This window comes from Salvelinus alpinus, chromosome 10, assembly GCF_045679555.1.
Source record: "Salvelinus alpinus chromosome 10, SLU_Salpinus.1, whole genome shotgun sequence".
Classification (NCBI taxonomy): domain Eukaryota; kingdom Metazoa; phylum Chordata; class Actinopteri; order Salmoniformes; family Salmonidae; genus Salvelinus; species Salvelinus alpinus.
In genome coordinates, this window is record NC_092095.1 from 45,073,950 (window position 1) to 45,100,434 (window position 26,485).

At 43.0% G+C, this 26,485-nt stretch overlaps 1 pseudogene; it reads left to right on the forward strand.

Moving 5' to 3' along the window:
- The first annotated feature begins 16,365 nt into the window (after nt 1-16,365).
- On the forward strand, nt 16,366-18,772 carry LOC139531363 (DNA ligase 4-like; annotated as a pseudogene).
- Nucleotides 18,773-26,485: the final 7,713 nt, after the last annotated feature.

The window sequence follows — 26,485 nt, forward strand, 5'->3', positions numbered from 1 at the left end:
TAAATGACTTAAATGTAATGTAAATGTACTCTAGAAGTTTGCTCTTCACGGATTAATCCCGGTTTCAACTGTACCGGGCAGACAGCGTGTATGGCGTCGTATGGGCAAGCGGTTTGCTGATGTCGACGTTGTGAACAGAGTGCCCCATGGTGGCTGTGGGGTTATGGTATGGGCAGGCATAAGCTACGAGCAACAAATACAATTTCATTTTATCGTTGGCAATTTGAATGCACAGAGATATCTTGATGAGATCCTGAGGCCCAATGTCGTGCTATTCATCCGCCGCCATCACCTCATGTTTCAGCATGATAATGCATGGCCCCATGTCGCAAGGATCTGTACACAATTCCTGGAAGCTGTACACAATGTCCTAGTTCTTCCATGGCTTGCATACTCACCAAACATGTCACCCATTTTAGCATGTTTGGTATGCTCTGGATCAACGTGTACGACAGCATGTTCCAGTTCCCGCCAGTAACTTCGCACATTCATTGAAGAGGAGTGGGTCTACATTCCACAGGCCACAATCAACAGCCTGATCAACTCTATGCAAAGGAGATGTGTTGCGCTGCATGAAACAAATGGTGGTATACACTAAGTGTACAAAACATTAAGGGCACCTGCTCTTTCCATGACATAGACTGACCAGGTGAATCCAGGTGAAAGCCATGATCCCTTATTACTTGTTAAATCAACATCAGTGTAGATGAAGGGTAGGAGAGAGGTAAAATAAGGATTTTTAAGCCTTGAGACAATTGAGACATGTATTTTGTATGTGTGCCATTCAGAGTTTGAATGGGCAAGCCAAAATATTTAAATGCTCAACAGTTTCCTGTGTGTATCAAGAATGGTCCACCACCCAAAGGACATCCAGCCAACTTGACACAACTGTGGTAAGCATTGACATGCTTTCGACACCTTGTAGAGTCCATGCCCAATGACTCAATATTAGGATCTTTTTTATATCATACAAATCTGTTATTCAATGGGTTTGTATGGGCTAATAGCAGTAAGGCCAAATTCAGTGTTTCATCAAATAATCTTGTAAAATATATTTTCTATACCTAAAGGGGTCCTAGAATTCAAAATCGAACTTTTAGCACTACTAAAGGACTCGTGACTCGAATATTACGGACTCTGACAATCAGATATTGCGGACTTGACTGTTAAGTGACTTGACTACATCACTGCATGACCAAACCATGAACTGTGGTTTTGAATGTGGAGACCAAACTTGACACTTGGCTAATGATTGCCCTTCTGCAGCCCAGGGTTTCCCTGATGGACCAAACACATGGAGAAGTCAAGTGCCAGTGAGTTCAGCAGTAAAGCTGCAGTAGCTGATTTACACCACACACACCACTGATTTACACAGTCTATCTGTCTCTGTCTGTCTTTCTGTTTGTCACCACATTGCTTATGGTGGCTAAGGTTAGCTGAAGTTTGTAGTGGCTGTTTAAAAAACGGAATCCTGGATTACATTTATTCTTGGCCAATAGACTATCAGGTTGAAGAACCATCTAACATCAAGTTGTAAAATAGTGAACTATCCTTTAATGACTTACATAACATTATGATATAACTCAAAGTGTTCCTATGCCCTCATCATTTAAATACAAGCCATTGCTCTATGATTTGCATGTGAGCATAGCAGATACTAGATAGGCTAGTTGCTACACACACCTAGTGTAAAGGGTATGGAACTAGATATATGCTCGCTTCCTGGTTGGGTTCTATGAATGGCGTGCTATGTTTGTTTACAGATTAACAGACTCTAAAGGTCTTTACCAAATAATTGGGTTGAGTAGCATGCCAAATGTTTCAGATTGGGACTACCGCGGATGAGCTCTCGTTAAAAGCTAAAGGTATGATCATGGGAAAGTGGCTCAAAGAAAAAAAAAATACTCCTGTAAAATGGGAACTGTGTGCCCATTTGCAAGCAGATCTTCAGTTCCCCAAATGTTTATTTAATTCCCAGAGACTAGAAGCTTCCCCATTGAGTTAAACTGATTATGCTAAACTAAGGTTTCCAGGTCGGCTTGTTTTTTTTATTGATTACACTGCAGTCACAGGTCACACTTGATTGGCCAGGTCTATAATAGATGTAAGAACTGAATAGATTTAACATTCATTCATTTGGAGATTGCATTTCAGGTCTAGAGTGGCTAGACCATGTCTGCTAACTAACTCACTGTGACGGATATCTTAACTGATGCATATTGGATAGGCACATTGAAATAAAGTCTTCTAAAACAATACATTTTCTGAGGGGAATATATGCCTTCAATGGCATTGAAACTGGAAATGGAAAACCTGCACTCATGGAAGTCAAACAAACAGTGGCATTGCCCAGTGCGTTGCCCCATCATGCTTATGTGATGAGTAAACTTGCCTGAGACTAGTATTAACTCCACAAACTAATGCCCAGGCTTTAGCTTGCATTAGTTTAGCGGCCTAACACTGTCTTCTGGTGCACAGACAACCTGGGTTCAAAACCCAGTTGGCATATTAGGCGCACCATGCATCAAGACCACAAAATACACAACAGCTATTTTATGTGAGACTCTAAATTAAGTTACAGGATTAGATAACAATTACGAGACAATGTACTCTGAATTTAACCTCCGGCCTCTAACAACCCAAACATCCACCTGGTCTGTTTACTCAAGGGCTGTGTCCCAAATGGCATCCTATTCCCTATGTAGTACATTTCCCTCATGAAAAAGTACTACTGAATTACTACTCATCACTACTACACAAGATCTACACAAAACCTACTGGTTTTACTACTTGATTGCTATTGAGATGTGTAATAAGCCGGTAGTGATTTATGTAGTAATTTAAGTAGTAATGAGTGATACATTGGGATGCTTCACTACTGGTGAACACTATGTATTTCCAATTTATTTCCATTCTCCCTTAATGACTACTGTGTAACTACTGAGCTTTTGGGTATATCCTAAAAACCTACAGGGCTATGAAAGAGAGGACTACAAAGGATGGAAGATTATTGCTAGCTAACTACTACTACTTCCTGTTTTGACTTCTTCTGTAGTCGCGAAAAGCAGGTAGTCTGGCTCTAGTGTAGTACCAAGTATTAAAAATCTCTACCTGATTACTACTGGAAACACTACTGTTTTCCTACTGAACACTACAAAAAACTCTACTTGTGTATCTTGAGTAGTGCATAAACTACAATTTCACTACATAGTCACTACTGCTCAAATAGGTTCTGTGTAGTAATTCACTAGTATTTTTCATGAGTGGGGTCTGTAGGGCTCTGTTCAAAAGTAGTGCGCTAGGGAATATGGTGCCATTTGGGCCACAGATATGGTATTTTTACTCCTTGTACTTAAATGTTATACCTTTGTTTTTGTACCAGAGCCCCCTTCTTGGCTAGGTCTCTCTAGTTTCCGGTTTTAAATTAAGTCCCAGGATTATGCAATATGGGATACCTTCACAGTACATTAGATCATACTAATGTTATCATTAACTGGTGCAGGCTGTATCACAACCGGCCGTGATTGGGAGTCCCATAGGGCGGCGCACAACTGGCACAGCGTCGTCCGGGTTTGGCAGTCATTGTAAATAAGATTTTTTTCTTAACTGACTTGCCTAGTTAAATAAAGGTCAAATACAACAAAAAGCATAAAGGCTTGTTTTGAAGCAGAAGTGCTGGCTACCCACAAGGGGCCAGTCGTGTATAGCTGTAACAGACATTTTGGTGACCTTATTTTACCTTTTCTGCTGCTTTTGAGACATGGTTCCCTCCTTGGGAAGGATTAAGTAAATAAAAGACTAAACAATCACAATACAGTAACTACTGGACACTATGTATTATTCTAATATGTAATCATTATAGAATATTAATGATTAACCTTTAAACTACACTCTTCCTCCCAATCTCCAGATGACAAAACCTGCACAGTCCAAGGGTTGCAGGTCTGCCGACTTCCTTCTGGCCACACATTGTATTCTGAGAAATAGACATTGCTTTAACTGTGAATGTACTTTATTGCAGATATTTTCATCAAATAAAATTCACCATACATAAAATAAACAAGTTATTACAACTGATTTACATTGAGTCTAATGTCTGTGTGTGAGAGGAATGCATGTTTTACAACTCAGAAAAAAGCACTCAGAATTTCCTCAAACTGTACACATTAAGCCATAGTCTTTTACAATATTATCAATCACACTTTGATTTGATAGATAGTTTGAGTAATTATGTAGATATTGAGGATGGATATGAAGGAGTAGATCTCCAATCCTAAAATAAAATGGAGCAAACATTAAACAAGTAATTACAACTTATTTACATTGTGGATAATGTGTGTGCGTGTGTGCGTGCATGTTTTATTTTTCCTTGTCAGCCACCCATCTCTGATAGGCCCCGTGTATGCACTTCTGGGTGAGGCTGTCAGGCAGTGGTGGAGTGCATGGCAGAACTGAAAGAGAGATGCACAAAGTGACAGTAAGTATACAGCCCAACAGCATGTCTGTGTGTACATCTGTTGGTGTGGGTGAGCATATGCAATATAATTCTGAATTACCTGTTTCCATCTGGGAATACCCAAAAGTTTCTCCTTTCACGGCCAGTGTAGTAGGCATTGGTGCAGCCGGTAAATTAACTACCACAGCAGAAGACTGCTGTGACTGCAGCTGAACTGCTGGGCGTGGCAGATCTAAAATAGAGAGGCACAATTTTCTTAACTGACAATAATCATACAACTAAATAGACTGAACGAGTGTAAGGCCTAGATTCAATCAGATCAAGCGTTAACCGGCGATAGCCGACACCCGCATAGCTGATGTTTTGGTGGTGTCTGAGGGGTAACTGCGTTGGATCTGTCAACTTGGTAAGAAGCAGCTCTTGATCATTGTCACAAACCCACACCCGTCCTATTGCGTTACAAGTTCAGAACGAGAAAGTGTAGCAATAGAAATAATGACGCTCAAATTCAAACTAAATAATGAGGATTTCTATCAGCCTAATTGGGGTGTAGATTACATCTTAAATTCCACTGTTCTAACTTGTAAATAGGGCTGCATGAGATTTCTGTTAATGCGACTCCGTGCAACCAATGGCAATGTCCGCTTAAGGTATAATGCCAGGAGCCGCTTGTTAATTTGCCAGCTCTAATACAGTTCCACCTCAGACACCGCCAAAACAACCGCTATGTGGATGTCGGCTAAAGCGGATGTGATTGAATAGAGCCCCAAGTGTGCATGTGTGTATACATTCATGTGATAATTACCTGTATCACCTGTTGTGGCCGGTGTAGCAGATGCAGGAGCAGACGACAGAGACGAACAATTTTCTTAAGTTAAAATAATTATACAACAAAACCTAGTGAGTGAGTGAGTGTGTATACGTGTGTTGGATAATTACCTGGACCACATCACACTGCTTCAGGTCTACAAGCCTCTGGAAGTTCCAACGTGCCACTCCAGGCATGGAACAGCTTGGTGGAAAGACGGTTACCTGGTTACCTGTCACCCACCGAGCAGGTTGGCAGATCTGAAAAATAGGCACAATATAATTTGAATGACAAAGCCTTGACTACACACTAACCTAAACAGAACAGACTATGGGAGGCGCACAGTAGTACATAGAGCCATGACTACATGGAACTCTATTCCACATCAAGTAACTCACGCAAGCAGTAAAATTAGACTTAAAAAACAGATAAAAATACACCTTATGGAACAGCGGGGACTGTGAAGAGACACATGCATACACGCGATAACATACGCACTGTACACACGTACACAAGGAGTTTGTGTTGTATATATATGGTAGTAGAGTAGTGGCCTGAGGGCACACACTTAATGTGTTGTGAATGTATTGTAATGTTTTTAAAATTGTATAACTGCCTTAATTTTGCTGGACCCGAAGAAGAGTAACTGCTGTCTTGGCAGCAGCTAATGGGGATCCATAATAAATACAATACAACAAATGAATTACGTTCGTGTGTGTGTGTCTGGCAACACACGCAGCAGACTTCTTTTTTCCAACTGCTCATTGTACTTACCCTTGCAATCTGATATGTGTGTGTGTTCTGTGTTATTATGACTTAGAAGTGTCAACCTGACCACATCCTTGTAGTAGGACATTCAGTGATTTGCGTTGGGAAAAAATTACTATCAACAGCGTACAATAAAAAGGATATCAAATAGTCAGATCTGGATTGACAAGTACGTTAAATTAAGTGACGTTACAAATCTCCATGGCTTAGTCTACACTCAAGATAAAATAAGGATGCAGGACATGAGCTCTAGGACCATGCCTCGGGACAACCTGGCCTGACGATTCCTGGCTTTCCCTGTCTCCAGTCCACCTGGTCGTGCTGCTGATCCAGTCTCTAATGTTTCTGTCTGCAGCTATGGAACTCTGAACTGCTCAAGGCTCACCGGAGGTACTACCTTGTCCTAGACCCGCTGTTTGATCCTGCCTCTCTCTACCGGACCTACTGTCTCAACCTCTAAATGCTCAGCTATGAAGAGCCAACTGGCATTTACACCGGAGGTGCTGAACTATTGCACCCTCTATTATTTGACACTGCTGGTCATCTATGAACACTGAAACAGCTTGAAGAATAATCTGGCCTAAATGGCTGTACTCTTTTATAATCTCCACAAGCACAGACGGAAGAGGACTGGCCACCCCTCAGAGCCTGGTTCCTCTCTAGGTTTCTTCCTAGGTTCCTGCCTTTCTAGGGAGTTTTCATAGCCACTGTGCTTCTACGTCTGCGTTGCTTGCTCTTTGGGGTTTTAACCTGGTTATCTGCTTAAGCACTTTGTGACAACTGCTGATGTAAACAGGGCTTTATAAAATACATTTGATAGATTGCTTGTATATGCTTCTTTTCATGTCAGTAAATATGACATTGAGTTGTCTTACATTTCTTCAATAGGAAGTTGTACCTTAAAGCCAACACTTTTTCCTGGTCTTTCCTGCTGGGAACAGTTGGCTTCAGGTTTGGGAATGAAGGGCCTAGAGAATTGGAATATTAACAATAATTAGTGTCCACATTTAAGAACGAATAAAATTCTATATGGGTTAGCTGTGTACCTCATCTGATTGAGAATTGATGATATACTGTATGTCTATTTTCTTCTGAAAATCTGCCACCAAACCACACAATTATATCTAGCAAGAGTGTACACAACCATTAGCTTATTTTACCATGTCAAAAATAACATAATTTTGTCAAGGGACCCAACGAATAACAAATCAGTAGGAAGGCTATTGTTGCTGTATACTGTACCCTAACCCATCACCAACTACTAGCTGGTCACAAGGTTATAATTTAGGAATGTTGTACTGTAGCCTACTGCACCCCATATCAACCAATTGACCAACTAGTAGTGACTATATAGTCTATATTGTTGTCATTCAGTAATGCTATAACGGTACTGTCGCCTACTGTACATCACATTATTATCCACCTAGCTAGCTAGTGATAGTTTAGCTAGCTAGCTCCAAAGAAACAACCAATGAATGACAACAGGCTTTGTAACAAAACATCTATCTATCTAGCTTGTATGATTACATGTAAAACAAATTCACAGATGATTACAAAGTTTGAAAGCAAAGTTGACTTACCAGTATGCTGCTCTCTTTCCTGGACTAGAGTAAGGCATCCAGATATGAGGTTAGCCAGCGCTGCTAGCATTAGCTAGCTAACAGCGACAGCATGTTAGCTATGAAAATACCTATCGAGCAACAATGTCGAGGTCAAAAACGAAAGAAACTATGTTAAGCCATGCTGACTTCGTAAGATAAGTCAAATCGAACTGAAATAATTAACAGGCTGAACGTACATGTATGTGACTAACTAGCTAACTTTAGCTTGTGACCGGTGACCGGTGATGCACCTATTCCTGTTTACAGTGTGTGCGTCCCTTCCCCATCCCACGTCCTGCACGGAGAAGCGCCACTGAGTCAACATGTGGCCAGAATTATATTACATCCGGGTTGATTGACAATGCATGGGAAACTGTTTAGTAAGGCCATCCCGGGCTGCCACCCGCGTGCGGGCCTTGTCCAGCGGGTCATCGACTGTGCAACAAAAGCATGCTCAAGTGACAAAGTCGATATCTTCGCTTATAAACCAGGGTCGCAACACAACTCCCTCCTTTCAAAGAGCGCGTCCTCACACTAGACCATCGGACGCAGTTTTACAGGAACGAGGTCACTGACCAAGCACACACACTGTCATGGATGCCAGGTCTGACCCATTCCAACACCAATGTAATGAAACAGGCAGGGAACACATCTCGAACCCTCAAAGTCCAGTGCGCTATCGACTGTGCCACAAAAGCCTGCTCAAGTGGCAGAGTCGAAAATCCATGTTCATAAACCAGGGTCGCTACAATATGTTTGAAATTTCTAACTAGTTTTCATTGGGAAGGCAGATATAGCGTTATCAAAAGCAATCACGTTTGCATTTGACAAAACATAATCCTTCTCATTACTCCACGTGCTAATTACTTTCATTTGAGCCAACTTCACCATGGGCTTTGAATAGGGCACCTGGCTCACGCCTGGGAGGCAGCCCGGTTCCAAAACTAATGCAATCAACTTTCACCCGGTGCGAAACACGCCAACTCGGGGCTCCCGGGCCAGAATAATTTAATCCCGTTTCTGAATCTGGCTCTGAGTTCCTCCCCTACGAATTCTAGAATGGAAAAACATTCTAACCGTTATGATTGGTCCCAGAAATCGATGGGCTGAGTCAGATAAATATTTTGACATTTAAAAAAATTACTTCAATGATGGCAGCTTAAGACTGATCTATGTAGCGAACATAGAGCAGCGGAAGAATTCACTTTGATTCGTCAGGCATCTTTTAAGGAGAGCATTTGATATCTTGGGTAGGTTGCGTAAGAGGTAGATGTTCTGTGACCTCATGGTTGTGATGACTGGAACAAGTACTGGGACAAGTTCCAGTGTGTGTTGTAATGTGCTCAGTTGTTCTCAGTTCCCACTACAAATCCCAGAGGCCTGAAAAGGTATAGGGGGAAAAGTTTTTGGAAAGGGAAAAAATGTCACAGTCAAAATGTGGAAATTCCACCCCTGGTCCTTGTATGTAACAGTGTCACATCCTGATCTGTTTCACCTGTCTTTGTGATTGTCTCCACCCTTCTCCAGGTGTCACCTGTTTTCCTCATTGGTCCCTGGGTACTTATTCCTGTGTTCCCTGCTTGTCTGTTGCCAGTTCGTCTTGTTTGTTAAGTCAACCAGTGTGTTGTTTCCCGGTCTCCTGCTTTTTTCCTTCGCTCTGTTTTGCTAGCCCCCCTGATTGTGACCCTTGCCTGTCTGGACTCTGAACCCGCCTGCCTGACCATTCTGCTTGCCCTGCCCTTGAGCCTGCCTGTCACTCTGTACCTCCAGGACTCTGACCTGGTTTTGATATTTTGCCTGTCCATGAACATTCTCTTGCCTACCCCTTGGATTGTAATTAATATCAGAGACTCAAACCATCTGCCTACTGTGTCTGCATCTGGGTCTCGCCTTGTGCCCTTATAAACAGTGTATGTACAAACCACCATTAAACTACCTTATCACTTGACTGGCGATATATCCTTAGGGGAGTAAGGGTAAATGGGAATCCTCTCCATTATCAATAAAACAACATACATTTTTTAGCAGACACTCTTACCCAGAGTGACTTACATAGCAATTAGGGTTAAGTGCCTTGCTCAAGATTTTGTTTTACCTAGTTGGCTCCTGGATTCAAACCATTTCCTACTATTGACATAACGCTATGCCTGTGGATGGACACCAGCACTCTCGTTGAACCGTCCAGTGTGGAGTAGTAGTCCATCTGTGCGTCCATACAGAGTGTAATTCGTCCATCTGGTCCACTCCCGTCCGGACTGTTATCCGCTGCCATAAGCCAACTGTTGATCTCTCTCTGTGTAGCCGCTGGCCAGCCAGCCGTGTGATGTAACCACGGGGTGATGTACAATTCAAATGACAAATAGCATCATGTCCTGTGTCGATCACTTGTGAATGTTAGAGAGAAAGTGAGTGTTGAAATTCACATTGGGTAGACAACAGACTAGATACAGATGCAGGATCTTAATTTGAACTAGTTTGCTACAGCAGGATAATTATCCTGCAGCAACAGGAAATGTGAATTATTATGTGGATTATAATTAATGGACATTTTTGTAGGGGTTGATAATTTTTTTGTGAGGGAAAATGAAGTCAGAAATTTTAAAGTGGAGAATACAAACTTCAGAAGCATTTTTAAACCTCAAATGCACTGCATTGCAGAACAGTTATCCTGCAACAGGGTGATCAAATTAAGATCCAACATCTGTAGATGATCTGGTGGAATGACAAGGAGATCAAAAGTGATGCTGACACGTGTGCACAAACACATGCACGCACGCACCCCCCCCCCCCCCCCCCCCCCACACACACACACACAGATTGTGTGGAGGTCAATCTACATTTAGTAGAAGTATGCTCTGCACTGTCTGGCTCTCACTGCCAGTAGAATAAAGCAAACACAGCAGGACTACCCACACCACTGGCGTACCTCACGCCCTCGCAATGTGGGCAGGACTATGAGCTCTGGGGGGCCCTCAACCCAATACTTTTTTTGGGGGGTTGGGGTCCAGGGGTGCTTTCCCCCAAGATAGCATATGAACACCTCATAAGCCATGTTCCTTGCACACACACACACACACACACACACACACTGTGTAAGGTGAGTATTACATGAACTTACCCTGTCTCCGACCTGCCTGTTGTATAATGTTACGCTGCTGCAGATACAGATAGAGACAGATTAAATCAAACCTGCCGTGGCAATGTTGATGCACTATCGTTGTTTACACAACTACTGCCAGCAGCACATACCTATAGGTGTCTCATTCTGAGAACTGGGAGCCTACATCTGTGAGGCTTGGTATTTTTACCGTACTTAACACAATTTTGTACCAGGTCATATTTTAGCCCCAAAAAGGCTAAAAGAAAATATGCCCCAAAGTAGACCCCAAAATGTCATTCTTATATGCTACTATGAAAATACTGCCATGTGGTTTGATATAATTTTTGTCTTAGGAGTTTTGTGTAAAGCCTGTGACTTTGTTTTGTGTAACTTGTCTGTTTAATGAGGGATGGATCATCATCACTGTTTCTGGGATATAATTACTGCAGCAAGTCCATATTCATAAAGCGTCTCAGGGTAGGAGTGCTGATCTAGGATTGATAAATACCTCCCCTGGTATTAGAACCATAACAGTCACAGTAGAAGCTTACTTACAGTTAAGTCAAGATCCAAACATGTTCCATATCCAGTACCTCTGTGAAGGATGAGCAGTACAAACCTGCCAGTCCCAGATGATACTACCCTCCCACATACCCCTTCAAATCCTATCCTGCATTCCCCCCTCACCCTGGAGTGAGCAGAAGCATACATCACTTGTTTACCATCTTCTAGGTCGGCGCTCACTCTACCTCGCTCTCTGACTGTGGCACATAGAGCACTGTTACGCAACCGCTGTTATGAACCTGGCTAACTCTGCAGTCCTATGCTATGACTGACTGTGGATGTTAGTTTAACTCAAGCATAGGCCTATATCCCTGTCAGGCATCTGCTCCTGAGTGGTGCAGTGGTCTAAGACACTGCATCTCAGTGCAAGAGGCATCACTGCAGTACCTGGTTTGAATCCAGGCTGCATCACATCTGGCTGTGATTGGGAGTCCCATAGGGCGGCGCACAATTGGCCCAGCAGTGTCCGGGTTTGCGGGGTAGGCCGTCATTGTAAATAAAAATGTGTTCTTAACTGACTTGCCTAGTTAAATAAAGGTTAAATAAAATAAATGTAAAAAAATAAATGAGCCATGTGCCACTATGATAAACCAACATTGTGTGTGTGTTCTCTGTCCTGCGACTCCAATCTCTTCCTGGCTGGCTTCACTACTGCAGCTTCCTGGGTGGCTTCACCACTGTTAACTCAGGACTATGCTGCTCTCTCTCTCTCACACACACATGTAGAGGGAGAGGAGGCCCTCTAGCGGGCAAAGATGAATTAGCAAACCAGATAACCTGCTTCAGAGGTAGAAGTTGCCCCCGAAGCACAGATCTAGGATCAGATTGCCCTACACCGAATTCTTACCTTAACCATTAGGAGTATGAAACAATATCTGACTTTCTATCAGTGTCAGGGAATGACCTACGAGTGTATCTGCATCAAATGCACACCCTATAATTATTATTATATTATAAATAAATGGAGTGAGGACCCTGCTAGTCTTTTTGTGTAATCATAGATATATTGGCCACTGGTTGAACTACATGACCTGTCAAAAGTTTGGACACACCTACTCATTCAAGGGTTTTTCTTAATTTTTTCTATTTTCTACATTGTATAATAATAATGAATACATCAACGCCATAAAATAACACATATGGAATCATGTAGTAACAAAAAGGTGTTAAACAAATCAAGATATATTTCATATTTGAGATTCTTCAAAGTAGCCACCCTTTGCCTTGATGACAGCTTTGCACACTCTTGGCATTCTCTCAACCAGCTTCACCTGGAATGATTTTCCAACAGTCTTGAAGGAGTTCCCACAAATGCTGAGCACTTGTTGGCTGCTTTTCCTTCACTCTGCGGTCCAACTCATCCCAAGGTCGGGTGAGGTCGAGTGATTGTGGAGGCCAGGTCATCTGATGCAGCACTCCATCACTCTCCTTCTTGGTCAAATAGCTCTTACACAGCCTGGAGGTATGTTGGGTCACTGTCCTGTTGAAAAAACAAATGATAGTCCCACTAAGCGCAAACCAGATGGGATGGCGTATCGCTGCAGAATGCTGTGGTAGCCATGTTGGTTAAGTGTGCCTTGAATTCTAAATAAATCACTGACAGTGTCACCAGCAAAGCACCCCCACACCATCACACCTCCTCCTCCATGCTTCACCGTGGGAACCACACATGCGGAGATCATCCGTTCACCAACTCTGCGTCTCACAAAGACACTCATCAGACCAAAAGACAGATTTCCACCAGTCTAATGTTCATTGCACGTGTTTCTTGGAAAAGCACGTATTTTCTTCTTATTGGTGTCCTTTAGTAGTGGTTTCTTTGCAGCAATTCAACCATGAAGGCCTGATTCACGTAGTGTCCTCTGAATAGTTGAGATGTGTCTGTAACTTGAACTCTGTGAAGCATTTATTTGGGCTGCAATTTTTGAGGCTGGTAACTCTAATGAACTTATCCTCTGCAGCAGAGGTAACTTTGCGTCTTCCTTTCCTGTGGCGGTCCTCATGAGAGCCAGTTTCATCATAGCGCTTGATGGTCTTTGCAACTGCACTTGAAGAAACTTTCAAAGTTCTTAATTCTCCTGATTGACTGACCATGTCTTAAAGTAATGATAGACTGTCATTTCTCTTTGCTTATTTGAGCTGTTCTTGCCATAATATGGGCTATCTTTTGTATACCCTCCTACCTTGCCACCACACAACTGATTGGCTCAAACACATTAAGAAGGAAAGAAATTCCACAAATTAACTTTTAACAAGGCACACCTGTTAATTGAAATGCATTTCAGGTGACTATCTCATGAAACTGGTTGAGAGAATGTCAAGAGTGTGCAAAGCTGTCATCAAGGCAAAGGGAAAAGGGTGGCTACTTTGAAGAATCACAAATATAAAATATATTTTGATTTGCTTAACACTTTTTTGGTTACTACATGATTCCATGTGTTATTTCATAGTTTCATATCAAATCAAATCAAATGATTTGCGCAGAATACAACAGGGGTAGTAGACCTTACAGTGAAATGCTTACTTACAAGCCCTTAATTAACTAACATTGCAGTTTAAGAAAAATAAGTGTTAGGTAAAAAATAGTTAAGTAAAGAGCATTAAAGTGCAGCAGTAAAATAACAACAGCGAGGCTATATACAGCGGGTACCAGTACAGAGTCAATGTGCGAGGGCACCGGTTAGTCGAGGTAATATGTACATGTAGGTAGCGTTAAAGTGACTACGCATAGATAAAAAAACAGAGAGTAGCAGCAGTGTAAAAGAGAGGTGGGGGGGGGGGGGGGGGGGCAATGCATATAGTCTGGGTAGCCATTTGATTAGCTGTTCAGGAGTCTTATGGCTTGGGGGTAGAAGCTGTTAAGAAGCCTTTTGGACCTAAACTTGGTGCTTCGGTACCGATTGCCATGCAGTAGTAGAGAGAACAGTCTATGACTAGGGTGGCTGGAATCTTTGACAATTTTTAGGGCCTTCCTCTGACACCACGTGGTATAGAGGTCCTGGATGGCAGGAAGCTTGGCCCCAGTGATGTACTGGGCCATACGCACTACCCTTTGTAGTACTTTGCGGTCGGAGGCTGAGCAGTTGCCATACCAGGCAGTGATGCAACCAGTCAGGATGCTCTCGATGGTACAGCTGTAGATCTTTTTGAGGCTCTGAGCACCCATGCCAAATATTTCAGTCTCCTGAGGGGGAATAGGCTCTGTCGTGCCCTCTTCACGACTGTCTTGATGTCTTCACTATTATTCTACAATGTAGAAAATAGCAAAAAATAAAGAAAAACCCTTGAATGAGTAGATGCGTCCAAACTGTTTACTGGTACTGTGAATAGAATTCACTATACATGTAAAGAGTAAGCAAGAACAAATGTTTTGCATGTGCACACAATCTTCAGTCTACAATACTTTCATTGAGCTGCAGTGTACAATACTTTTTTGGGTAACTTAAGCACCACAGTTCATATACATCTTTATCTTCATGTTTTGCTTGGTGCGGGGACTCTTGACCTCAAGTAAATCTGTTGGTTGATTGTAGGCCTATGTTGTGTGTTATATTCAGGGCAGGCGGGGCAGTGCACAGTGAGGAATTTGAAAGAATTTCCAGACTATATAGGTTAATACAGTCTTGAGGTGTATGCGTGTGTTGCATACTGTGTCAGGATTTAAATTACTTAAACCAATTTTTATGGACATTGGAACATGAGTTTGATCAAATTCAAAGCTATTATAGAGGTGTGTTTACAAAATGATTATTGCTTAATGATTATTTATCTGCATATAACCAAAGGTATTGTGACCATGTACTGTATCTGCATCAATGAATATGTATCAAAATGAAATGTTTCACAGAAACATTGTTAAAATAAATGTTATCCTATCACCTTTATATAAAAAAGGTGGACACATAATAAAGGACATTCTAATTAGCACTGCACTAACATCTCATTTATGCAACTCCTGCATCCAGCTGTGGATTTACTTTTTTATTTTTTTATTTTTTTTTACATATATCTGTTGCCCTCTCCTGACGCATGAAATAATTGCTTTACCCCAGGTCCATTATGTCCCTTGTTTTTGCTTTGTGAACAAGGAAGTGTTTTTTAGAAACTCAAATAACAGTTAGTAAATAATAATCGAAAACCGCAATGGTTATGTTTTGAGACCGAGAAGAAGTAATCATGTAATTTGATACATTATTTGTTGAATTTGTAATCGTATCACACAACATGACAACATGAATTTATCTAACGTTAGTATCGAACAGCTGTGTCTATAGATTGCATGCTAACTAGCATAGCCTACCAAAGTGGCCCCAACTGCATTTCCATGCGCCATTGCACAACCTTTGGCACAACAATGCTAGCTAGCTGTGCTTAGTATTCAAGTACTCAACTACTGTCTGGTTTGTTTCAGGTTCGTCAGGGAATGTATGATGCAGTCATAACCCGGGCTTGTCGCATGTTGTAGAGGAGGGATCCCCAAAGAGTTGCAAGACACTGACGAGTTGGCTGGTTGCTTTGAGGTAAGATAGGTAGCTAACTTGAGATGTTTTCAATAAATATTTAGGCTATGCATTGTATAGTTTACATTCTCGCTAACTAGTTTCTAAACATGTGGCTGGTGTGATGAATTAGGTCATACGGCTTTTTAAAACACATACTTCTCAAGTTATGTTTTGTTTATTGAGTAGTTATGAGCTACGAAACTGAGAAATTTGGGAAATGTTGTTATACTGCATGTACTGTGCTGCATATAACGTACAGGCTCCAGCACTATACATTGTAAATGAAGTAGGCACTGTAGAACACTACTAAAGTACAGTATCATATTTTTCAATCAATAAAACAATTACATACATACCTGGATGAAAACTAAGAGCCACCCTTAGAATCTGAGGGTCATTAATGTTTGTTCTTCTTTTTTTTTTTTTTAGCTTTCACAATGGAGGGAACCTCAAAAAGCGAAGCTGCTGCTCCCCAGAGCTCTGTCGCTGCTCAAGTTCCATTTCTTCACCTGTGCACCATGCTTGAAAAAATATAGAAGACCAAACGCCGACCAGACAAATCATAGTTTCTCCGTGACTTCATGGACTCCTGGAGTAGGTTCCATGCGGCTCTCCACAAAGACAACCCTACCACCACAGACTCTTTTTACCCGGCCATGCGTCTCATAGTGCCCCCGTTCGAAAGGGAGCGTATGGTCTATGGCATTAAAGAGAGCATGTCAGCCAAGCTCTACATAGACGTCTTGGGTCTCCCCAAGAACGGACCGGAGGCCAACAAACTGTTGAATTACCGCACCCCCAACACATCTCAGGGGGAGGCGGGAGACTTTGCCCTTATGGCCTACTTTGTGTTGAAGAAAGGCTGCACAAGCCAGGGCAACCTCACCATCAGAGAAGTCAATGACTTTCTGGACTCGGTGGCCATCAACAACACCGGTAAGCAGAAGGACTTGGTGAAGAAGAGCCTGCTGCACCTTATAACAAAGAGCACGGCACTGGATTAGAAATGGCTTATCCGCATGATCCGGAAGGACATGAAGCTGGGGGTCAGCAAAGAGACCGTGCTCCAGGTGTTCCACTCAGATGCGGCCGAGCTCTACAACGTCACCACAGACCTAAACAAGGTTTGCCGGCAGCTCCACGACCCCTCTGTCCCTCAGCGAAGTGTCCATTGGCCTGTTCTCTGCCTTCAAACCTATGCTGGCCGCCGTGGCCAACATGCACCAGGTGGAGAAGCAGATGGGCAACAGCACCTTCTTCATAAAGAGCAAGCTGGATGGAGAGCACATCCAGCTGCACAACGATGGCGACGTCTACAAGTACTTCACGCGGAACTCCTTGAGTACACCCAGCAATTTGGTGCATTGCGAAACGCTCTTGCGTTTTCGATGTACTTCTTGTGAACGACCACAAGTTTGGCAATGAGATGTTGAAGGAGCGCCACGACAACCTTCAGACTGTATTCACTATACACGTGGTGCCGAAAACGGAGGCCAAAACCATCCAAGAGGTGGTGAACTCCCCTCAACGAAGTCATTGACAACAGGGAGGAGGGCATCATGGTAAAAGATCCCTCATCCATCTACAAGCCCGATAAGCGAGGTGAGGGCTGGCTCAAGCCGGAGTACGTTGATGGCTTGATGGATGAGCCCGACCTGTTGATTGTCGGAGGCTACTGGGGAAAAGGAAGGTGAGGTGGCATGATGTCTCATTTCCTTGTCACGGTGGCCGAAGCTCTGACGCCTGGAGAGAAACCCTCCGTCTTCCACAAGCTCTGTCGCATCGGCTCTGGCTACACCATGAAGGAGCTCCACGACTTGGGGCTGAAGCTGGCCAAGCACTGGAATGTCTACCGGAAGAACGACCCTCCGGCCTCTTTCCTGTGTGGGAGGTAGAGACCGGAAGTCTATATTGACCCGTGTAACTCAGTCATCATCCAGGTAAAGGCAGCAGAAATAGTCAATAGTGACATGTACAAAACCAACTGCACGCTACGCTTCTCCAGAATCGAGAAGATCCGGGAGGACAAAGAGTGGCACCAGTTCATGACCCTAGCTGAGCTCGATAAGTTTCACAACAAGCCGCCTGGGAAGTTGTTCTCGCGCCACCTCCGCATCAATGACAATGACGAGTCCGAAAAGAAGAAGCGAAAGGCGCCGGCAGCAGCCAAGCCCAAGAAGTCTGTTGGCGTAATCGACCACTTCAAGTCCCAGGACCTATCTGGCGTCACCAAGGAGAGAAACATGTTCGAGGACGTGGAGTTCTGTGTTATGGACTGCAACGAGGCGCACCCCAAGGCGGAGCTAGAGAAAGCAGTGGCCCGATGTAGCGGTATTGTGGTCCAGAACCAGGGACTGGACACCTACTGTGTGATCGCCGCTGTGGAGAACATACATGTGAAGAACCTGATCTCTTCAGACCAGCACGACGTGGTGTGGGCTGCCTGGCTGCTGGAGTGCCTACACAGGAAGCAGGTGGTGCCATGGAAACTGTGTCACATGATACACATGTCGCCCTCCACCAAGGAGCACTTTGCCAAGGAATACGATTGCTACGGAGACAGCTACTTCGTGGACACGGACGAGCAGCAGCTGAGGGAAGTCTTTGGTCGGATTTGTAGTGTGGACATTTTGACAGCACAGTGCATCGCTAAGGTGGAGAAACGCTATAGCTGGGACGACCTCCCCACTAGCATGTTCAGACCTTTCAGGGTCTACCAGGACAGGTACGCAGACATAGGAGACCCTAAAAGCACCTGTCTGGACACATGGGCTCTGGAATTCAACTTCCACGGAGGGACAGTAGTGGAGAAGCTCGGGGTCTCTCATGTCATAGTGATGGATGAAACAAGAGTGTTGGCTTTAAGAACCCTCAGACGACTATTTACCAAAATATTTAAGATTGTTAGAGAGTCATGGGTAACAGAGTACCAAAGCAGGGTTTTTGCGGAATGACAATGACTACCTAGTGTGATGGTTAAAGCCAATCCATTAAGTTATCTAATGCTGGACACTCAGCACATTATGATTGACATATCTCTGGGATTGTAGTATTTTGTTTTAATCCATTTTAGAGTGTAAATAAATGATTGTTTTAAAGGGTTTTATTAATCAGAAGGTAGCGTTATGCAGTGTTTTTCTACACATTTGAATATGGATAAAGGAGGCCTATATCTAATGGTGTATCTCCTGTAATTGAGGTAAGCTATTTTAATGTCCTTACCAATGCAGACTATTGTGTTAAGATATTTGAAGACTGTCTTTCCCATCGTTTCCCAAACTGACAGCGAGACACCAAGGGTTAAACGTTTTGGTTTTTGCCCTAACACTACACAGCTGATTCAAATGATCAAAGCTTGATGATTAGTTGATTATTACAATCAGCTGTGTAGTGCTAGGGCAAAAACCAAAACTGCAACCCTTGGGGTCCCGAGGACCGAGTTTGGAAAACCCTGTCTACATTTACGTCATTTAGCAGACGCTCTTATCCAGAGCGACTTACAAATTGGAAAGTTCATACATATTCATCCTGGTCCCCCCGTGGGGAATGAACCCACAACCCTGGCCTTGCAAGCGCCATGCTCTACCAACTGAGCCACACGGGACCACACGGGACCCCTAAACTATTTGTTACATTTAATGCAAATTATATTATACTGTATAACTTAAAAAACTATATTTTCAATTCTCATGTTTTGGAACTAAAATAAATATTTTGAATAAATATGGGAATTGGTATTAGAAGATGGTCTTTATGTATTGTCCAGGTATCTAAATATTAAAACAGTTGTTACGATGTTAACTTCAGTAAATTAACTGACTTTAATGAAAGAAAAAGTGATTTTTATATCTGTTCATTTGAGAGAAAAAAGAAGAAACCCGCACACTTCTCTTCCTAGTATCACTGCTCTTTATTAAGCTTTACTTATCGGCCTCAAGGCATTCGTCAGAGCTGGTAATTAAATTACATCTATACGCAACAATTTCGACGATTTTACTGAGTTACAGTTCATATAAGGAAATCAGTCAATTGAAATACGTTCATTAGGCCCTAACCTATGGATTTCTCATGAGGTGATGGGGTGGATGAATGGTACGACAATGGGCCTCAGGATCTCGTCACTATATCTCTGCATTCAAATTGCCATCGATAAAATGCAATTGTGTTTGTTGTCTGTAGCTTATGCCTGCTCATACCATAACCCTACCGTCACCATGGGGCACTCTGTTCACAACGTTGACAGTTGACATCAGCAAACCGCTTGCCAACACGATTTCATACACGTGGTCTATGGTTGTGAGGCCGGTTGGATGTTCTGCCAAAGTCTCTAGTCAGCATGCCAATAGCACGCTACATCAAAACTTGAGGCATCAGTGGCATTGTGATGTGTGACAAAACGGCAGTTGTCTTTTATTGTCCCCAGCACAAGGTGCACCTGTGTAATGATCATGCTGTTTAATCAGCTTCTTGATATGCGAGTATAGATCTACAGTACCAGTCAAAAGTTTGGACACACCTACTCATTTAAGGGCTTTTCTTTATTTGTACTATTTTCTACATTGTAGAATAATAGTGAAGACATGGTACTGTACATAACATGAAAAACAGCACACTAGTAAAGGCAGACAATTGACCTTGAACAAAGTCAAGAATGGTCATCTGTCTTTGCTGGTGTGCTGTTTTTTTTCATGTTTGTACCTTACAATCCACCTCCAGTAGCCATGCCTGAGTGAGAGGAGATAGAGTGCACTGCCTGGCCGTGCTTTGAGTAGAGAGAATCAGTGAGCCGTGTGGGGTTCTTGAGGGGAACGATGTGTCTTGTCAGAGAGATGGGCAAGCCACGGGAGTCCTCCAAAATAGGATCTCATGGGGCTCTCGGCAAAGATGTTCCCTCTCGAGAAAAGGTCACAGAGGTACCGTGGGACTGAATGTCTGTTGTTGTTCCCTTCCCAACCAGTCCCTGTTGAGTGTATGGATTTGTCTCAAATGGCACTCTATTCCATATAAAGTGTACTACTTTTGACCAGGACCCATAAGGCTCTGGTCAAAAGTAGTGCACTATATAGGGAATAAGGTGCCATTTGAGATGCAGGTCATGAGTTTTTGGGCTTTTTAAAAATCTCAACCAAGTAAACAGTGTGGTTTAATTAAATTGAGTCTTAAGAGTTATTGGGGTCCACATTGACAGCAACCTGTAAACTAGTTGGAACATTTTATTTGAATAAGTGCCACATACAGTGCCTTCGGAAAGTATTCAGACCCCTTGACTTTTTCCACATTTTGTTACGTTACAGCCTTATTCTAAAATTGATTAAATTGTGTTTTTTCCCTCATCAATCTACACACAATACACCATAATGACAAAGCAAAAACAGGTTAACATTTTGTTGCCCCCCCCCCTAAAAGTGAAATAGCACATTTACATAAGTATTCAGACCCTTTACTCAGTACTTTGTTGAAGCATCTTTGGAAGTGATTACAGCTTTGTGCTTAGGGTTGTTGTCCTGTTGGAAGGTGAACCTTCGCCCCAGTCTGTGGTCCTGAGCGCTCTGGAGCAGGTTTTCATTTCTGTACTTTGCTCCGTTCATTTTTGCCTCGATCCTGACTAGTCTCCCAGCCCCTGCCTCTGAAAAACATCCCCAAAGCATGATGCTGCCACCACCATGTTTCACCGTAGGGATGGTGCCAGGTATCCTCTAGACGTGACGCTTGGCATTCAGGCCAAATAGTTCAATCTTGGTATCATCAGACCAGAGAATCTTGTTTCTCATGGTCTGAGAGTCTTTAGGTGCCTTATGGCAAACTCCAAGCGTGCTGTCATGCCTTTTACTGAGGAATGGCTTTAGTCTGGCCACAATACCATGAAGGCCTGATTGGGGCAGTGCTGCAGAGATGGTTATCCTTCTGGAAGGTTCTCCCATCTCCACGGAGGAACTCGAGAGCTCTGTCAGAGTGACCATCACGTTCTTGGTCGCCTCCCTGACCAAGGCCCTTCTCTCCTGATTGCTCAGTTTGGCCGAATGGCCAGCTCTAGGAAGACTTCTTCCATTAAAAAATGATGGAGGCCGCTGTATTCTTGGGGACCTTCATTGCTGCAGAAATGTTTTGGTACACTTCCCCAGATCTGTGCCTCAACACAATCCTGTTTCGGAGCTCTACGGACAATTCCTTCGACCTTATGGCTTGGTTTTTGCTCTGACATGCACTGGCAACTGTGGGACCTTATATAGACAGGTGTGTGCCTTTCTAAATCATGTACAATCAATTGAATGTACCACAGGTGGACTCTAATCAAGTTGTAGAAACATCTCAAGGATGATCAATGGAAAGAGGATGCATCTGAGCTCAATTTCGAGTCTCATAACAAAGGGTACTGAATACTTACAGTACCAGTCAAAAGTTTGGACACACCTACTCAATCCAGGGTTTTTCTTTATTTGTTCTATTTTCTACATTGTAGAATAATAGTGAAGACATCAAAACTATGAAATAACACATATGGAATCATGTAGTAACGTGTAGTAATGTAGTAATGTCACGCCTTGACCTTAGAGATCCTTTTAATTCTCTATTTGGTTAGGTCAGGGTGTGACTAGGGTGGGCAATCTATGTTTTCTATTTCTTTGTTGGCCGGGTATCGTTCCCAATCAGAGGCAGCTGTCTATCGTTGTCTCTGATTGGGGATCATGCTTAGGCAGCCTTTTTTCCACCTTAGTTTGTGGGATCTTATTTTTGTACTATTGCTTTCCAGCCCTACAGAACTGTGCGTTTCGTTTTGTATATGTTGTTTTTTCGGTGTCATCAATAAAAGAAAGATGTATGCCTACCACGCTGCACATTGGTCTGATCCTTCCATCAACGAACGTAACACATCGGCTACAGAGAGCGTGATCACACAGTCGTCCGGAATAGCTGATACTTTCATCAGTGGCAGAGCCCCACCTGTTTTGAGCACCACATTTTTAGGTATAAATGTTATTTGGTATTAATACACGTCACATATCAGTTTGCAAACAATGTAAAAAAAAGTAATTGTGTTAAAGGTTACTCTGACAGGAAGTTCATATGAGGAAGGAGATCCAACTTCTCAGGCCTTGCTATACCTCTTTTAATTAGATTTTTTAGAAGAGTTTAGAGCAGACTTTCAACATAAAAAAATTGTTACGATGTAATTCCAGCTCAAACACTCAGTTTTCAGCATCTCCCAAGCCAAAGTGTTTCCCGTGCTGATGTGGTGGAAGGTGTCGGATTAAGTCTTTTCCCAAAAAAAATTACAGATGAGCAATGGCCCATTGGGAGGAGATAGACGTTTGGTGTCGGGAGACACAGTGGCTGTCTCAGTAGGCTTTTCTAGACGTAACTAAGGGGAGATTTACAGAGTTCCAGCGGTGCTGCCGAGGGAGAAATATGGATGTAATGAGGCAGAGTGACTAGAAGACGGCCCAGTTTGAAGACCATTTCCCGCATTCCTTACGTCACGCACTCACACACACAAACAAACACACACACAGGCATACAGGAGCGTACACCCGGGAAAATGCACACACATACACACACATACACACACACACATACACACACACAGGAACGTACATGCACAAACACACACACCTCTTTGGGTTGGTATTGCACACACTCACACACGCAGAAAGGTACACACACACACCACTTTGGGCTGGCATCGCAATCTCCACCCATCTCCTAAAATTGACTGTGACGGAGAGTGGAGAGCAGGGGTGTTTACTTTGAGGATGCATCATCAGGACGTTTATCATAGCAAAAAACTCTGCTTGTTTTTTCAGTTACCCCTCCTCATCCAAAGTGGTCAAAGCCGCAAACAAATATGGTCTCTTTTTTGTTTTCTTGAGTAAGGCAGCTCCAAATGCAGATGTTTCAGCCTAGCTTAGTGCTTTCTGTGGTGGTGGGGCTAGCCTGCAGAAAATACAGAGCGTTATGCCTGATTGGCTCAGTTTTCTGTTTCTTATGGGACAGTACGTCATCGCCAATTCTAAGCTTAGGGCTAAAAAATGTTAGCCCCTTGGGTTCTGCCATAGAGTTATATTAGAAGTGCCGATCCAAGAAGGCTCAAGGTCAATGGCCACAGATAGAACGACATCAAATCACCCTATATCTACAGTAGCTTTGATTGGAGTGATCATGTCAATGTCTTACTTTCAAAGTCTTAGCTAGCAGTCGTCATCAGTTGTCATCAAGTTGACAATCTACTGGCAAATCCTTTTTAATCCTTGTCATATGAAGGTAAATAATGAAGAGAAATTATAGATAAAACATATCTGTGCTCATCGGCCATTGTACATAAAGATTACACAAGTTGGAAATCGCAAATTTAACAATGAGTCGTTTGGAAGAAATAAGTGGCTAACTGCAAGCGTTGCAAAGAAACCACTAATGTTAGCCTGCTATTCAATGGAGAGGCTCTGTGGAGTTTCCACCATAAATCCAGAGAATGCCAGACTTTTAGACAAAGTTGGATGACAAAATTTGCCCACAAAGGGCCGCTGCGCCACCTTCACAAGGTGAGTCCAAAAAAAAAAATTGTATGCTGCTGCATAAATGATGTATTATGCAAGGGAGAAATGTATACTGTAGCTAAGAAAGTAATACTAAGTGTATATTTTGTAGTAAGCTGTTAGTAGCCTATGTGCCTCACCAACGCAATATTGTAAACACATCGTTCGTGACCCGGTGTGTGCCTGTTTGGCTACTATTTTGTACAGCTTTGACAGTGCTACTGATAGTATTGGTGGTGCTTGGCTTGCACATTCTATGATAGAATTGTGTTATTTGACATTTCAATTTAAAAGCTTATTTAACGTGTCAACTGGTGTTATATGACGTGTATCTTTTTTGACACGTAAAGACCCAAATGGCGTTCAATGTGCCTCACCATAATAATTTGGTCTATTTTCACCTCTTATTTTCGCCTATGGTTCTAACTTGGTGGTGCACAAATAGCCCATAACCTGTTTTAGAGAAATGTAATCATCAAATATTGTAAGACCTTTTATTGTCTGTTTATCTGCTCCATTTATTTATCCTACGGTTTTAACTTGTACATGGAGTACTGTAAGAACGGCCCATGTTCTGACTTCTGTCGCTGTACATTTAAAAAGTGCTGAACAAATAGTTATATTGACTACGTCCATCTTCACTTGCTCATTAATGTCTTAATCGATAGTATGGATTGCCTCTTATCCACTTGTCGTCCCCTTATGCCATAGTTTAAAAGGCAGTAAATGAGGCTGAATTAACTGTTTCAATGCCAGACAAGGCTCCGCTGAAAGCCAGGTGTAGCAGTAGTAAGCTGTCGGGACTCTGCTGTTGGGACAGCTTTATGTAGGCTCTAACAGGTTGTGGGCACCATTTGTCACTGTTGTAGTGTTTTTTGTCCCCACCAAGATTTACATGCTAAAATCGCCACTGGCTCTAATGCATGCTTCAGTGTTCCTTGCCTCGAAGCGAGCATAGAAGTAATTTAGCTTGTCTGGTAGGCTCGTGTCACTGGGCAGCTCGCTGCTGTGCTTCCCTTTGTAGTCTGTAATAGTTTGCAAGCCCTGCCACATCCGACGAGTGTCGGAGCCGGTGTAGTACTACGATTCAGCATAGCTGGATTTCTTATAAGCGTCCGGGTTTGAGTCCCGCTCCCTGAAAGCGGCAGCTCTACCTTTTAGCTCAGTGCAGATGTTGCCTGTAATCCATGGCTTCTGGTTGGGGTATGTACGTATGGTCACTGTGGGATGACATCATCGATGCATTCATTGATGAAGCCAGTGACTGATGTGGTGTACTCCTCAATGCCATCGGAAGAATCCCGGAACATATTCCAGTCTGTGCTAGCAAAACAGTCCTGTAGCTTAGCATCTGTGTCATTTGATCACTTCTTTATATACCGAGACCCTGGTGCTTCCTGCTTTAGTTGTTGCTTGCTGTTGCTTGTAAGCAGGAATCAGGAGGATATAATTATAGTCAGTTTTGCCAAATGGAGGGCGAAGGGAGAGCTTTTTACGTGTCTCTGTGTGTGGAGTAAAGGTGGTCTAGAGTTTTTGCACATTTAACGTGCTGGTAGAAATGAGTTAAAACGGATTTAAGTTTCCCTGCATTAAAGTCCCCGGCCACTAGGAGCTCCGTGCGGACATAGTGCTAGCATCGGTTTGTGGTAGTAAATAGACAGCTACGAAAAATATAGATGAAAACTCTCTTGGTAGTGTGGTTTATGTCATCGTTCAGCCATAAAATATTTAAGATGTTACATTTTTATTTATTTTACTTCTCCCCCTTTTTCTCCCCAATTTTCATTCTCCCCAAATTTCATTGTATCTAATTGGTAGTTACAGTCTTGTCTAATCACTGCAACTCCTGCACAGACTCGGGAGAGGCGAAGGTCGAGAGCCATGTGTCTTCTGAAACATGACCCAACCAAGCTGCACTGCTTCTTGACACAATGCCTACTTAACCCGGAAGCCAGCCACACCAATGTGTCAGAGGAAACACCGTACACCTGGTGACCGTGTCATGCGCCCGGCCGCCACAGGAGTCGCTAGAGCACGATGAGACAAGGACATTCCTGCCTGCCAAACCCTCTCCTAATCCGGACGACGCTAGGCCAATTATTCGCAGCCCCATGGGTCTCCTGATCCCGGCCAGCTGCGACAGAGCCTGGACTCG